Here is a 16,078-nt window from a genome sequence, read left to right as displayed (position 1 = left end):
CTTTAAGATCAGTAAACAACAAACAGGAATTCGTAAAATAGAAAATCTGTAAAGCAAAAGACACTGTCAAGAGGACAAACTGGCAACCAATATATTGGAAAAAGATGTTTACTAATACTACATCCAATAGAGGGGTAATACTCAACATATACAAAGAACACAAGAAGTTAGACTCCAGAGAAACAAATAACCCTATTTAAAAAGAGCTACAGAGCTGAATAAAGAATTCTCAACTGAGAAATATAGAATGGCTGAGAAGCACCTAAAAAATGTTTAATATCCTTAGTCATCACTGAAATGTAAATCAAAACAACCCACAGAATTCATCTCACCCCAGTCAGAATGACTAAGATCAAAAACTCAGTTGACAGTAGATGTTGGTGAAAATGTGGAGAAAGAACACTCCTCCATGCTGGTGGGATTGCAAGCAGGTACAACCACTCTAGAAATCAGTCTATCTGAGGACTCAGCTACACCACTCTTGGACATATACCCAGGAGTACATGTCCAGGTTAATACCCAAAAGATGCTCCAACATCTAAGAGAGATACACCTGCCACCATGTTCACAGAAGCATTATTTGTAATATTAAGTAGCTGGATAGACTCCAGATGTCTTTCACCATAGGAATGGATACAGAAAATGTGGTACACTTATATAATAGAGTACTACTCAGCTATTTTTGTTTTTTAAAATTTTTTGTATTGGATATATTTTATTTATATTTCAAATAATATCCTCTTTTCCTCTTTCCTACTTTTCCCTATATAATCCCCTTAGCCCATCTCTTGAAAAAAAATCATTTTTTCTAGGTCTGCTACACATTTATAACAAGTGTGCCCTCTGGCCTTCATGTGCATCCCCTAAGAACTGGAACGTGGATATCTCTGACTCTGATATCTGCCATTTGATCCCCTTCCCTTGCAGAGCTGCCTGCCCAAGCCTCAATGGGGAGGATGTCCCTGGAAGATGGCCTGCTACACAAGGAAGAGTGCCCCTTCTCCTCAGAGAAGACTTGTACAAGAGTCCAAAGAAAGGACATAGGGTGTTCTGACCAGGATATAAAGTAAAAAGTAAATAAATGAAAAAAGAAAAACCATTGTTCTAGGAAAACCTTGCCTATAATTCCTTTTCAAATGACCTTGTTCACCACAATTAAAATACTTGATATTTTGATTTTTCTTAAAACATTTAGAAATTACTTCTATCCGAATAGCATTATAAATGTGAGATCCAATATCAACCCCCTTTCTAGTCCACTCACCTTAGTGCTCATCTTGTATTCATATGTCGATCACACTTTTGAATTTTGAATTAGCATTTTTTAAAACCAAAGTTTCTATTAGTAGATTTGATTTCTGCATCTGATATTTTTTTATTTAGAGCTGAAATAAATCTTTGGAAAAAATAAATGAAGGCTTCATTTTACCCTGTGTAATTTTAGAAAATTACATGGACCTCTTTTTTTTTTTAATTCCTTTCCCTAATCTCAAGCATTTAGAGATTTAAAGATGTTAAATGACACAGAACCAAGGTAAATATATACCATAAGAAATAATTACTATGAAATTCCTAGGAAAATGGATGTATGTAGAGAATATCATCCTGAGTGAGATAACCCAGTCAAAAAAGAACAGATATAATGTGCACTCACTAATAATTGGATACTAACTCCAGAAAGCTCTGAACTTCCAAGAAACAACTCACAGACCATATGAAGCTCAAAAAATAGAAGGCCAAAAAGTGGAATCCTCAGTCCTTAGAAAAAAAAATGTAATATGTATATAGCACCCTCTTACAGTGGGATAAACCTAGACCTTAAATCATTAATAACTCAAGAGCTAAGAAAATAGCCTTGAATCAATTATTGGTATTTAAAAATCATTATGTTTCATCTATACACACCAAGATAATTTTGCCAATTTTCTTGTTATGATTTGTTTTACATGTACTTTATACTTATAACTAGTAAGATTCCAATGCATACTATCAAACCTTAAAATATCAAGTACTGACAAAAATATATTCATATAGTTTTATGCCAAAATACCTTTAATTTTGTACATGTATCACTGTTCTTTAAAATAAAGTTGTAAAAAAAAAGAAATAATCACTTCCTTAAATCTCCTTAAAGCTAACATATTTATAGGGTTCTATTTAATTTCTTCATAGCCTTGGGTATGCCTGTTGTCTGATGGTAGGTCTTTTAGTGTAACTGGATAAGATACAGTCTATTTTATAACAACCTCATCTGCTCTTCTTCAGTTTCATCATTTGGTGATGCAATTGGTTCTCACGTTTATTGTTCTGTGTATGAGATTTGTTTGTTTCTTTGTTTTTGTTTTTATTTTTTAGTTTTTACTTATAAGACTTTTTGAAGCTTATCTAAATTCCTCTGCCTGTATCTGAGGATTTTTCTTATTTTTATTTATACATCATTATAAGATTTGTATGTTACAAATAAAATTTTCCTATCTGACACAATCTACTGTAATATGGAGAATAAAATGTGAATTACTAGATTATAGTAATTACAGTCAGTATTATGTCAGTCTCAATTAAGCCATTTTTTTTCATTTTCTGTTTCTATTTTTAAACCATCCAACATACACAGGGTTCTAAGGCCTTGTATTACTGTATTTTCCACCATTAATTGGCTCCTTGATGACTTCCCAGGTGACCTTGTAAATAGTTTGTCTGCAGCTGGTGTAATTTCCCTGTCCATGTGGCTGTGTCACATGTTGGATTGCCAAATGTTCTTAATAGAATATCAAACATCAAATTTTTCCAGTTACAACTTGAGGGTCATATGCTGGTGTGAAAGCCTACTAACTCAGAGAAGCAGAGAAAGCAACCAGATAACAGGGAGTGACCATAGGAAAAGAAGGGTAAGAACAGGTTAAGAAGACCGATAGATAGACATAGAGAAATTAGTGGGTAGCAAAATTCAGGATGAGTATTTTGAGAAGGCCTGGAGAAACAGAATGCTCTTTTGGAACATTGGCTGTAAATGGAAAGTTAGTTGGCTGTGTTCTCTGCTTTTTGGGGTGGCAAGCTGTCACCCCAGTATCTTGACCCTGAGTCTTTACTGACAAAAATCAATCATTTCAGAATTTGTCAAAAACAACAAATATATATTAGCAACTTTAAAATATATAGATAGATGTCTCAGAAGTTAAGAGCAAGATATGTATGTTCTTCCAGAAGATCTCACTCAATTTCCAGCACCCACATGGGAGTCCTCATTTTCTGTAACTACTGCTCCAAATAATCTGACATCCTCCTCTTTTCCTTCTGGAGACAGCAGCTGTGCATCTGGTACACAAACATACAAGTAGTCAAAGTACTGATACATAAAAAACACAAGAGAATAATATGGTATGCAGTCACTGATAAGCAGATGTTAGTCACCAAAAACTCTGAGTACCAAGAAACATGTCACAGAACTTATGAAACTCAAAAAAAAAGGAAAGCCAGAATGTGGATGTCTCTGTTCTTCCTAGAAGGGAGAACAAAACACCCATGGGAGGAAATACTGGCTCAAATAGAGGTGCAGGGATTGAAGAAAAAATCTAGAGAATGATTTACCTGGGAATCCACCCCATATGCAGCCATCAAACTCAGGCACTATTTATGGTGCCAAGAAGTGCTTACTGGCAGGAGCCTGATATCCATGCTTCCTCAGAGGCTTTGCCAGAGCCACACAAATACAATTGAGGATGCTTGCAGCTAACCATTGGACAAAGCACTGGAATCCCAATGAAGGAACTGGAGAAAGGTCTGAAGGAGTTGAAAGGGTTTGCAACCCCATGGGAAGAACGACATTATTAACTAAACAAATGCTCCAGAACTCCTAGGGACTAAAACACCAACTAATGAGCACACATGGAGAGACCCATGGCTCCAGTTGCATATATAGCAGAGGATGGCATTGTCAGGGATTAATGGGAGAAAAGGCCTTTGGTCCAGTGAAGGAATGTTCTCCCAGTGTAGGGGAATGCCAGAGAGCTGAAGTGGGGTAAGAGGTTAGAAGACAGAGTACCTTCATGGAGGGGAAATGGGAGTGTGGGGAAAGAGGATAACAGCAGAAATGTAAATACACTGAATATTTGATAAAAATCATAAAAACGATAATATTAAAAATAAAGAGATATGATTGAAATAAAAGTTCAAAACAACATAAAAATTGAATACTCATAAATTGTTCAATGTTTAGAGAAGACATGACTATGAATTATTCATTAATAAATAGATCATCTATACCATACATTTTTATCCAAGTCTCAGAGAACACTGAAGAAGTAAGGAGTGGAAGAGACTAGAAATATTGAAAGAGACAAATGGTTGTGGAAACATCAGGGAAAGATTTACTTTTGGACATGAATGGCTCTTACTCTAAAAAGTATAAAAGAGTTAAGCTTGTTTTTTATAATACCTGCATGAAATCAAGTTAATGAAAAGTTCCATCATGCATCATGGAGAGGCTATCAAGCCCAATATCAAGTTGAGAAGTTACAGATACTTCAAGATTTGGGGAATGAAAATCACTTTCCATGTAGACATTGTTCCTAGTAGATTATCCATTTACGTGCTGAAGGTGATATACTCAGTAGGTTATTTACAATTTACATAAATATAAGAGAATATAAAACAGGAAAAAGCAACTGATTGGGGTATTTTGTCACAGTTGAAGGCATAGAAGTACATATAATATAAACAGTCTATAATGCAAATTAAGATAAAAATCATTAAAACTTGTAAAACGGCATGTTAAATTTAAGCCCGTGTGTATCATATCTTGACATTATTGTGTCTCTGAAAGTCTATAAACTCTCAAATAAGAGTACTTTATGTCATGTAAGCATTGTTAATACTTTCCCTTTGTGTTTCCTTCTTTGTGCTTAGAAAAGAAGTTGCCCTGAGTTAGCTGAGATAAACTGATGTGAACTTATTGACTGTATGTCAAATTTTTTTAAAGTCATTTTTAAATGTCAGACGGTCTCCGTTTTTCCACCTTGAGATTCGTGTCTCTATTCTTTGTCTGTATTTCATGTACGCCTGTTCTTTCAACCCTCTTGGAGTGCAGCCAGGCACTGCAGCCTAGAGTGTGAATATGCAGCTCTATTCCTATTTGATCTTCTTCCCTTGATGTGTCAGTTTCTTTGTGGGCTGCCTACTTGTCAAACCATTTTTATTCTTCAAAACTCCATACATAATTTTAAATAAGCTCTGCAGATCTTGAGATGCTAGATGAATTTTACACCAGTTAATCACACTCAAAAAACATAAACACTGTCATTTATGTGCAAACATCCTAAAAGCAAACACGTGTTTACTTTGCCACAATAAATTATGTGAAAATACTCAAAATATAGGGTAAAGAAAAGTTCCTTTTTTAGATTAGTAAAATGAGTATATTTAAAAAGCCTATGCAAAAATCAGATAATACTCATAGGCCTAGAAAAATCGATTATATATATTTACTTTTCTGAAATGTAAAAGACTGATTCAACACATACTGTTTAATGCTTTTTGCATAATGGTATAAGAATCTCAAGTGAAACATCTGACTGTTATGTAGCCAAATTATTTTTCACATTTGAGAAAATGTTCTTGTTTACCTTTTTACACACTGTAAGCGAGATGCTTTGTAATCAGATATTTTGAAAAATGTGGCATCTGCAGGGGCAGAGGATGAACTTTAATGATGTGTTTCACACAGCCTGAGGTCAGAGGCATCAAATAATTGTAAAGAAATGTAAAACCTGCTGCATCTTAGAGCATAAATCATTCTACACAAAGTCTTGGCAAATTATAGTGAACCTATACTAATCAATGGAATTAAATACAATCAAAATGTGTATTCAGTGCATTATTGATAATGTGAGCCTTGAGGGTGGCATATATATATTCAAACACACCCTCAAGGGCATCATATGAGTTAAAAAAAAAAAAAAAAAAACTTCATGTGAGAGCAAAATAATCCATCTTAACCCAATCTAGTAAAGGTCACATAAAAGGGAATTTAAGTAAACTGGGCACTTTTATAAGCCATTGTGAAGGTCAACCGAAGTTAATATTTCTTTGTCCTGAAGTAGTAACAGTAGCAAAAGGGCAGATATGTCCAGGAACAATAAGTAAAAATGTTTTATCATAAATCAGGAAATGATTTATTTTCATTCTCAGGTTCTTCTTCACTAGGAGTGTAAACATCACTCTGCAGCTATGTTAATGTATTAAATTCATCTCAAAAAATTTGACAGGTACTTGCTGAAAGCTACAAGACATTTGGCACTCCAAGTCAGTACACTTTGTTAAGTGTGCCATGGTATAGGATTAAAATTGACTGTGTAAAGTCACTGGGCTAAGTAAGTGCCAAGACAAGACTCAGAAACCATCTGCACAGCATGGCTGAATGCAGAGGTGGCAGGCATGGTGAAGTCAAACAAAATGGGCAGAGTCTTGTTTATAGGACTGAAATGGCATCTGAGGACAGGTTGCAGGAAATACTCAGAAGGTCAAACTACACAAAAGGTAAACTTCAACACAAACAACAAAAATAAGCAGAATTATTTTTTCAAGTGTGCTGAGATTCAGAGAGAAAAAAACTGAAATATGATTCTACTTGATGGACAGAACAAGACTTTTGATTTTTCTTATGTATAAAAGTATTTGGTTACTGTGTAGTGAATTATCTTCTTCAGCTACACATGCAAATCCATAATCAAATGCACAACATAAGAGAAAGCACACAAATATGCATGTGCACATCCACATATGGAAAAACAACACAGATTTATATTATACTGAAAAACTACAGGTTCCTTTATTTAGATTGAGAGACAGCTGGGATTATTCTTAGAAAACATTAGTATTTTATTTTCTTTTTTTGAACAAATTTATTCTAAAAAACAAAGATAAATGAACAAATTTTAAGAATTTTTACATAAAAGTATATGAATATATTTTTGTCTGTTCTAGGCTTTTTTTCTCCCAAAGGTTTGATAGTGTGCATTAATGTCTTACTAGTTACAATGAGCATAAAGTACATGTAAAACAGAATGTAACCCAGAATTAGTCAAAGTTTGCTTGGTGGGTAAGGAATGAGCATAATGGTTTTTTCTTTTCTTTTTTATTTTTCTTGAACCTCACCCAGTCTCTGAGTTGTTTCAGGGGTGTTCAGAGGTTTCTGGGGTTAGTATTCCATTATCAGTAACTGCATATCATGTTTGTTCTTTTGTGACTGGGTTACCTCACTCAAGTTGATATTCTCTAGATGCAATCATTTTCATAAGAATTTTGGTAAGTCATTGTTTGTGATAGCTGAGCAGTATTCCATTGTGTAAATGTACTACAATTTTTGTATCCATTCATCTATTGAAGGACATCTGGGTTCTTTCCAGCTTCTGGCTATTATAAAAAGACCTGCTATGAACATTGTAGTGCATGTATCTTTGTTGAATATTGGAGTGTCTCTGGGGTATATGCCCATAAGTGGAATAGCTGTATCTTCAGGTAGTACTATGTCCAATTTTCTGAGGAATCGCCAGACTGATTTCCAGAGTGGTTGTATCAGTTTACAACCCCACCAACAGTGGAGAAATGTTCCTCTTTCACCGCATCCTTGCCAGCATCTGCTGTCATCTGAGTTTTGGATCTTGGCCAATCTGACTGGTGTGAGGTGTAATCTCAAGGTTGCATTGATTTGCATTTCCCTGAGGGCTAAGGATATCTAGTACTTTCTTAGATGTTTCTCAGTCATTAGATATTCCTCAATTGAGAACTTTTTGTTTAGCTCTGTACCCCATTTTTAATAGGGTTGTTTGATACTCTGGTGTCTAGCTTCTTGACTTCTTTGTATACCTTGGATATTAAGCCTCTATCTGTTGTGGGCTTAGTAAAGAACTTTTCCCACTCTGTTGGCTGCCGTTTTGTTTTCCTGACATTGTCCTTAGCCATAAGGAAACTTTGCAATCTCATTAAGTCCCATTTGTTAATCTTTGACCTTACAGCACTAGCCATTGGTGTTTTTTTTCAGGAAATTTTCTCCTAGGCCTATGTATTCTAAGGTTTTCCCTAATTTCTCTTTCAATAGTTTCAGTGTACCTACTTTAATGTGGAGATCTTTGATCCAATTACACTTGAGCTTTGTACAAGGATATAAGAAAGGGTCAATTTTCAATCTTCTGCATAATGACTGCCAGTTGGACCTACACCATTTGTTGAAGGGTCTGTCCTTTTTGCACTGAATGTTTACAGGTCCTTTGTAAAAAATTAGGTGACCTTATATTTGAGGTCTCATTTCTGGAACTTTTATTCTAATCCATTGATATACTTGCCTACTTCTGTACCAGTACCATGACGTTTTTAGCACAATTGCCTTGTAAAATTGCTTGAGGTCAGGGATAGTGATTCCCGCAGTTGCTTTATTGTTGGTGAGGAGGGGTTTCTCTATTTTAGGTCTTTTGTTATACTAGATGAAATTGCACATGGCTCTTTCCAACTCAATGAAGAACTGTGTTGGAATTTGATGGGTATTGCATTGAATCTGTAGATTGCTTTTTGTAAGATGGACATTTTTACAATGTTGTTCCTTCCAATCCATGATCATGGGAGATCTTTCCATTTTCTGAGATCTTCCTCAGTTTTCTTCTTTAGAGGTTTGAAGTTCTTGACATAAAGGTCCTTCACTTGCTTGGTTAGAGTCACACCAAATTATTTCATAGTTTTAGTGACTAATTTGAAGGGTATCTTTTCCGTAATTTCTTTCTCCACATGTTTGTCCTTTGAATATAAGAAGGCACTGATTTGTTTGAGTTAATTTTGTATCCAGCCACTTTGCTGAACTTCTTTATCAGCTGTAGGAGTTCTCTGGTGGAATTTTTGGGGTAGCTTAAGTACACTATCTTGTCATTTGCAAATAAGGATGTTTTTACATCTTCCTTTCCAATTTGTAACCCTTTGATTTCCTACTTTGTCTAATTGCTCCAGCCAGGATACCAGTACTATGTTGAATAGGTAGGGGGAGAGTGGGCAGCCTTGTCGAGTCCCTGATTTTAGTGTGAATGCTTCAAGTTTTCCACTGTTAAGTTTGATGTTGGCTGTTGGTTTGCTGTACATTGCTTTTATTATTCAGGTATGTTCCTTGGATTCCTGTTCTTTCCAAGACTTTTAATATGAAGGGGTATTGAATTTTGTCAAATGCTTTCTCAGCATCAAGTGAAATGACCATGTGGATTTTTTCTTTGAGTTTGTTTTTATGGTGATTACATTGATGGATTTCCATATATTAAACTATCCCTGCATCCTAGGAATGACTCGTACTTGATCATGGTGAATGATTGTTTTGATGTGTTTTTGGGTTCGGTTTGCAAGTACATTGTTGGTTATTTTCACATCAATGTTCATAAGTGAGATTGGTCTTAAGTTCTCTTTCTTTGCAGGATCTTTGTGTGGTTTTTGAATGAGGGTTATTTTAGCCTCAAAAAATGTGTTATGTAGTATTTCATCTGATTCTATTTGTGGAATAGTTTGCAGACTATTGGTATTATGTCATCTATGAATGTCTGATAAAATTCTGCACTAAACCCATCTTGACCTGTACTTTTTTTGGTTGGGAGGCTTTTGATGACTGCTTCTATATCTTTAGGTGTTATGGGATTATTTAGGTGGTTTACCTGGTTCTGATTTAACTTTAGTACCTTGCATCTGTGTAGGAATTCATCCATTTCCTCCAGATTGTCCTGCTTTGTTGAGTATAGGCATTTGTAGTAGGATCTGATGATTTTTTGAATTTCCTCAGTTTCAGTCATTATTTCTCCAGTTTCCTTTTTGATCTTGTTAATTTGGATACTCTCTTTTTGCCCTCTAGTTAGTCTGGCTAAGGGTTTATCAATCTTGTTAATTTTTTCAAGAACCAGATCTTGGTTTTGTTGATTCTTTGAATGGTTCTTTTTTTTTTTTTTTTTTTTTTTTTCCCATTTGGTCTATTTCTGCCCTAAGTTTGATTATTTCTTGCTGTCTACTCTTCTTTCTTTTATCTTCTTCCTTTTGTTTTAGGGCTTTCAACTTTGCTGTCAGGTTGCTAGTGTATGCTCTCTCCATTTTCTTTTTGGAAGCACCCAGAGCTATGAGTTTTCCTTTCAGTACTGCTCTCATTGCATCCCATAAGTTTCAATGTATCATTTTTTCATTTTCATTGAATTCTAGAAAATCCTTAATTTCTTTCTTTATTTCTTCTTTGAAACTGCTTTAATTTAATAGAGCATTTTTAGTGTCCATTTGTATATGGGCTTTTTATTATCTTTGTTGTTATTAAAGACCAGCCTTAGACCATGGTGATCTGAAGGAGGCATGGGCATATTTTAATCTTCTTTTATCAATCGAGGCTTGTTCTATGTCCAATTATGTGGTCAATTTTACAGAAGGTGCCTTGAGATGCTGAGAAGAAGGTGTATTCTTTTGTTTTAGGGTGATATATTCTGTAGTTATCTATTAATTCTGGTTGGTTACTTGTCTCTGCTAGTTTTACAGTGTCCTTGTTCATTTTCTGTTTCCATCATCTGTCCATTGGTGACAGTGGGGTATTAAAGTCTTCCACTATTATTGTGTGTGGTGAAGTGTACTTTTTTAGCTTTAGAAGGGTTTCTTTTATGAATATGGGTGTTTTTGTATTTGGAGCATTTATGTTAAGGATTGAGAGTTCCTCCTGACAGATTTCCCCTGTAATGAGTAAAAAGTGTCCTTCCTTATCTTTTTTGATAACTTTTGGTTAGAAATTTGCTTTACTCGATTTTAGAATAGCCACTCCAGTTTGCTTCTTTGGGTTGTTTGCTTGGAAGTCCTTTTTCCCAACCTTTTACTCTGAGATAGTTTCTGTCTTTGTCTCAGAGTTGAATTTCCTGTATGCATCAAAATTCTGGGCTTTGTTTATGTATCCAGTCTCATAGTCTACATCTTTTTATTGCGGAGTTTAGTCTATTTATGTTAATAGATATCAAGAAATAGTGGGTTTTGTTTCTTGCTATTGTTGTTTTTGTAGGTTGCATTGTGCCTGTGTGTCTTTCTCCTTTAGGTTTTATTGCTTAGGAGTTTTCTTGTTTTTACTAGGATGTAGTTCCCCTCATTGTATTGGGTTTTCCACCTATAATTCGTTGTAGTTCTGGGTCTGTCATCAGATATTGTGTAAATTTAGTTTTGTCTAGGAATACCATAGTCTCTCCATCTATGGTGATTGATAGTTTTGCTGAATATAGCAGCTTATGGTGGCACTTTTGCTCTCTTAGGTCCCGATGATATCTGTCCAGGCTCTTTTAGCTTTCATAGTCTGTGTTTAGAAATCGGGTCTGTTTCTAATTGGTCTACCTTTATATGTTACATGACCATATTCCCTTAATGATTTTAGTATTCTTTCTTTGCTTTTGGTACTTTGTGTTTTGATTACTATGTGTCGGGAGGAATTTTCTTTCTGGTCCCAAATATTAGGAGATCTGTAGGCTTCTTTTATGCTCGTGGTCATCTCTTAAGGGTAGGGAAGTTTTCTTCTGTAATTTTGTTGATGATATTTACTGTGCATTTTAGTTGATATTCTTCACCTTCTTCTGTTCCTATTATCCTGTCTTTTGGTTTTCTCCTTGGGTCCTGGATCACCTGGACATTTTGGATTAGCAGCTTTTTGGTTTTTGCATCTTCTCTGACTTTTTTTCCTATGTTTTCAATTTTGTCTTTGGCCCCCTAGATTCTCTCTTCCATCTCTTGTCATCTATTGGAAATGCTATCATCTGTGACTCCTGATTTATGCCTCTAGTTTTGTCTCCTTTTAGTGTTTCCTTTATTGTGTCCATTTTCATTTTAAATTCCTTCTTCCATTGCTTCATCTCTTTGGTTTTGTTTTCTTATAGTTCTTTGAGTTCTTTGAGGGTGTTTCTTGTTTCTTCTTGAAGAGCTTCTAATTCTTTATGCTTTTCCTACAGTTCTTGTTTAAGGATCTCTATCATCATTTGAGGTAGCATTTCAGGTCTGAGTCTTCTTTTTTGGAGTGTTTGGCATTTTGCTTTTTGCTGTAATGAGAGAACTGGGTTCTAGTGTTGCCAGGTTGTCTTGGTTTCCTGGGGTATGTTCTTTTGCTTTCCTCTTGCCATCTTGTTGTTAGTGATTGGTTCTTGTCTTTACCTTGTACCTGGCCTGTGTCCCTGGATTCTGCTCTTCCTGGTGGTGGATGGTCCTAGTGCCTGTTCTGCACCCAAAAGCCACTGGCTGGTAACAGAGGGCCCAATGCTGGGTTCCTGGTCCCTGGATCAAGCAGGTCAGGGGCACACTTTCTGTGTGCTAGGCAGAGATCTCTCTCTGCCCACCGGCTAGTTGGAACCCCTTCTCACCAGGCCTGTGTCTCTGGTTCTCTGCTATTCCTGGAGGCCTGTGTCTCTGGTTCTCTGCTATTCCTGGCGGCAGGTGGTCTGAGCACCTCATGGTGGATGATCCGAGCGCCTCTATTATTTTAATAGTAGTATTTTATCTATACTCCCCTGCTTTTCACTTTAGATAGTATTATACATTTAAAAACCTCTTTACTCTCTCTCTCTCTCTCTCTCTCTCTCTCTCTCTCTCTCTCTCTCTCTCTCTTTGTGTGTGTGTGTGTGTGTGTGTGTGTGTGTGTGTGTGTGTGTGTGTGACTGAGTGTGAAGATTATTGGACAACTTGCAAAAGTCAGTTCTTTTTTACCATGGTGTACTGAGAATCAAGGTTAGTTCATCCGGCTTGGTAACTTGTATTATTCACTATTGAGGTCCAGACCCTATGTATTACAGTTATTAATATAATAAAGTATATTCCCTCTTTGTATTAAGATACATATATTATTGCAATTGTGCTTTTATATTGAATGCTGACCCCACTATGTGATATACAAAAAGCATCACACATTTACTACATATCAAACCATGTTCATTATCCATTGCAGAATATTATTATATCTTTTGTTTGTTAATTCATGAAGGTAAAAATTCAGTTTTCTATGAAATCAGAATAAACACCCTGGAAATTTGTGTTGTTAGAGAGATCCATGGCTCCAGGTACATATGCAGTAGAGGATAGCATTCTTTGTCATCAATGAGAGGAGAAGATTTTGGTCCAGTGAAGACTCTTTATGCCAGCTTAGGGGAATGGCTAGGAGCTGAAGTGGGAGAGGGAGGTTGGGAGTGGGAGCATCTTTATGGAGGCAATGAGAGGGGGATGTGGGATGGGATTGAGGGAAAAGAAATAACATTTGAAATGTAAATACAGAGAATATCTAATAAAAAGAAAAAAGAAATTCATAGCCTTTGAATGTAATATTTCCATTATGGTTGTTTATATAAGTTTATAACATAAACAAACTCACAAACAGGAATTCTCTGAGATATACTAGATTCACAAGATATCACTGTTCTGGGGATACATGTCCAATAATTGCTACATAGGTGAGTGAATGCTTCCTTCTGTCAGGCTTTCTACAAGTGATGCATATCTCCAAGGAAGTGGGTCTCAAGTGATGTTATTTATTTGTGAGTGAGTGTGTTGGTGATGTACCTAACTTTGAGGTGTCCATGTTCTTATAAGTAACTCTTAATTAATTACATGAGAGAAAATCTGGTGTACTTATCAGTTCACAAGGTCGGACTTTTCTGAAATATGTTATTTCACCTGTGAAGTGCAATTTATTCTTTGATTTACCAAGAAAAGTCAAACAATACAATGTATAACTAAACAGAGATAAATAGAACCAAAGATGAGTTGGGAGGAGTGTCTAGAGAGACCACAATCTGTTCTTGGATATACATCTTTCAGATGTATCTCATATACTATATTTTCCAATGTAATATTAGGCAATGTTCTTGTTTACTCACCTGACAGGGATGGCTGAATGAAATTAAAGCTTACATATATGACAGGGAATTTTCCTTATGGAAAAATCCAAAGTAACCATACATTTTCACTTGGTACAGAATGACATGTCTATTTGATGAATGGAGCTCTCTAATGAGTAAAGGTGTTTCTCAAAGCAGATTATATACTGAGGATTAAGAACACAGTGAATGCCTAAACAAAGCTGTAATATTAAAAAGAAATGGATAAGGAGGACAGGAAATGAAGAGAAGTGGGAGAGAGAGTACATATATGAATTGTCTTATGAAAAGCTCTATGGAAATCAACTACTATAGAAACTTTCTAAAATATAAACCTATATGACGTTCATTTAAATGGAGTTACCATATAAGACTGAAAAAATGCCCCAATAAGGAATCATAAGTCACAAAGTTTAACCCTAATGGCAGAAATGCTGAACATCTGATTGAGTTGTTAAGGAATAGCATCTCAAACACAAGCTCCATCTTCCAAAAAGCCATTGGATACTTTCCCAAACCAGAAAGTAAAGTCCTGTTGCTGAAGATGAAACTTGCTTATGTAATCAAACATGGAAAATTTAAGCTAATGCCCATATAGGACCTTCAGTCCTGCTAACTTCAGTTCATAGCACTGTCCATGCTAGCAAGAGGATGACAGAAGTCATTGGTATCACCCAGGTATAAATTCTGTGACCTATATAATAAATCTGAAGCAAGATATACTGGTGCTGTAGTAGCATAAATATTATGGAAATAATTAAGAACTTTTAACTTATGAACACATACATATATTTTGCCACTGATAAAATGTTCATAAAACCTGAAACTGGATAGATAATGGTCTCAAAGTAACAATATACTATTATTAGTTTGCTAAAGGAACATAGCAATATAAATATTACAAATGATATATTGCTATACCCATAAATATAAATGTTGTGCAAACATCACCAGAGAAGTTTCTTCTTGAAGTGGACAGTATTTAAAAATGGAATCCAAACTTGAAAATGTGCAAGAAAAAGAGACATTGTAGTACTCAGGTCCAAATTGAATATCTTTATCAATAGGAAAATTATTTTTCTCCAATGGATTAAACCAGGTATATGTGCCACTATGCAGAGGGCCATTTTGTCCAGAAAAAGATGGCCAATGCAAAACAAACTATGTGTTTTTTCACATGGTTTTCCTTTGATATTACTTTTCTATTGGTTTTTGTTTATTAAATTATATTCATGACTCTTGTGGTTTTCTGATTTTAGTTAGAGAGACAGAGAGACAGAGACAGAAAGAATATGAAATTGAAGCTGGGTGGGAAATATTACAGTGAGTTATTGGCACAGAAGAAAATATGCTCAAAATACACTAAATATAATATTTCAATAAACAAAAGAAATAAAATGTGAGGATTATTATCCAGATATTACATACTACAAATATTGAAGAATTTACACACAAAAACACACACACATGCACATATCACACACACACACATATGTACCTATACACTCTGTTAATATTTATGACTATATTTAAAATATATATGTAAAATCATATATTTTTCATATATAAATTATAAACTATAGATTATTTGTCCAAAAGAGGAATTTCCTCATGGGCAAAACAATCAATATCTATTTCTTGCAGTTGTCTGTTCATAGTTTCACCTTAGTACTTTCAGGATGAAAAAGTTGGCTTTTTGTAAGCTCTGAATATAAGTTTGAAAATAAGCTTGTTTTTGTTGTTTTGTTTTGTTTGTGATTTTTAATTTTAGAGGGAGTTGTTTGTTTTTATAACTGTTCAAATAGTGTAAAGGAAATCATTTCAAGAAAGAAACATGTTTTTAAAAAGTACTATGGAGCAAGGAAGCTGATTCAGCCAGTTAGATTCTAGCTGTATAACAAATCACACACCAGTTTGATCTTCAGCATAAGTTTTTAGAGGTAGTTTAATTCGCATGTGCTTATAACAATGCCCAGAAGTTTCCACCCCATTGCCTTTTCATTCCTCTACATTGGGAAAAGTTGTCCTTTCTAGAACAGAAGCCTCTTCTCATATTGATGACAGACACTGCTATCTTCAGCTACATATGCAACTGGACCAATAGGTCTCTCAAAGTGTGCATAAAGGATGGTATTTTATTCCACAGGGGTTTTGGAGGGTTTCGTTGGTACATAATGTTGTAATCTTCCCATAAG

The sequence above is a fragment of the Micromys minutus genome (assembly GCF_963924665.1).
Source record: "Micromys minutus genome assembly, chromosome: 4".
Classification (NCBI taxonomy): Eukaryota; Metazoa; Chordata; class Mammalia; order Rodentia; family Muridae; genus Micromys; species Micromys minutus.
This window is presented reverse-complemented; position numbering follows the sequence as displayed.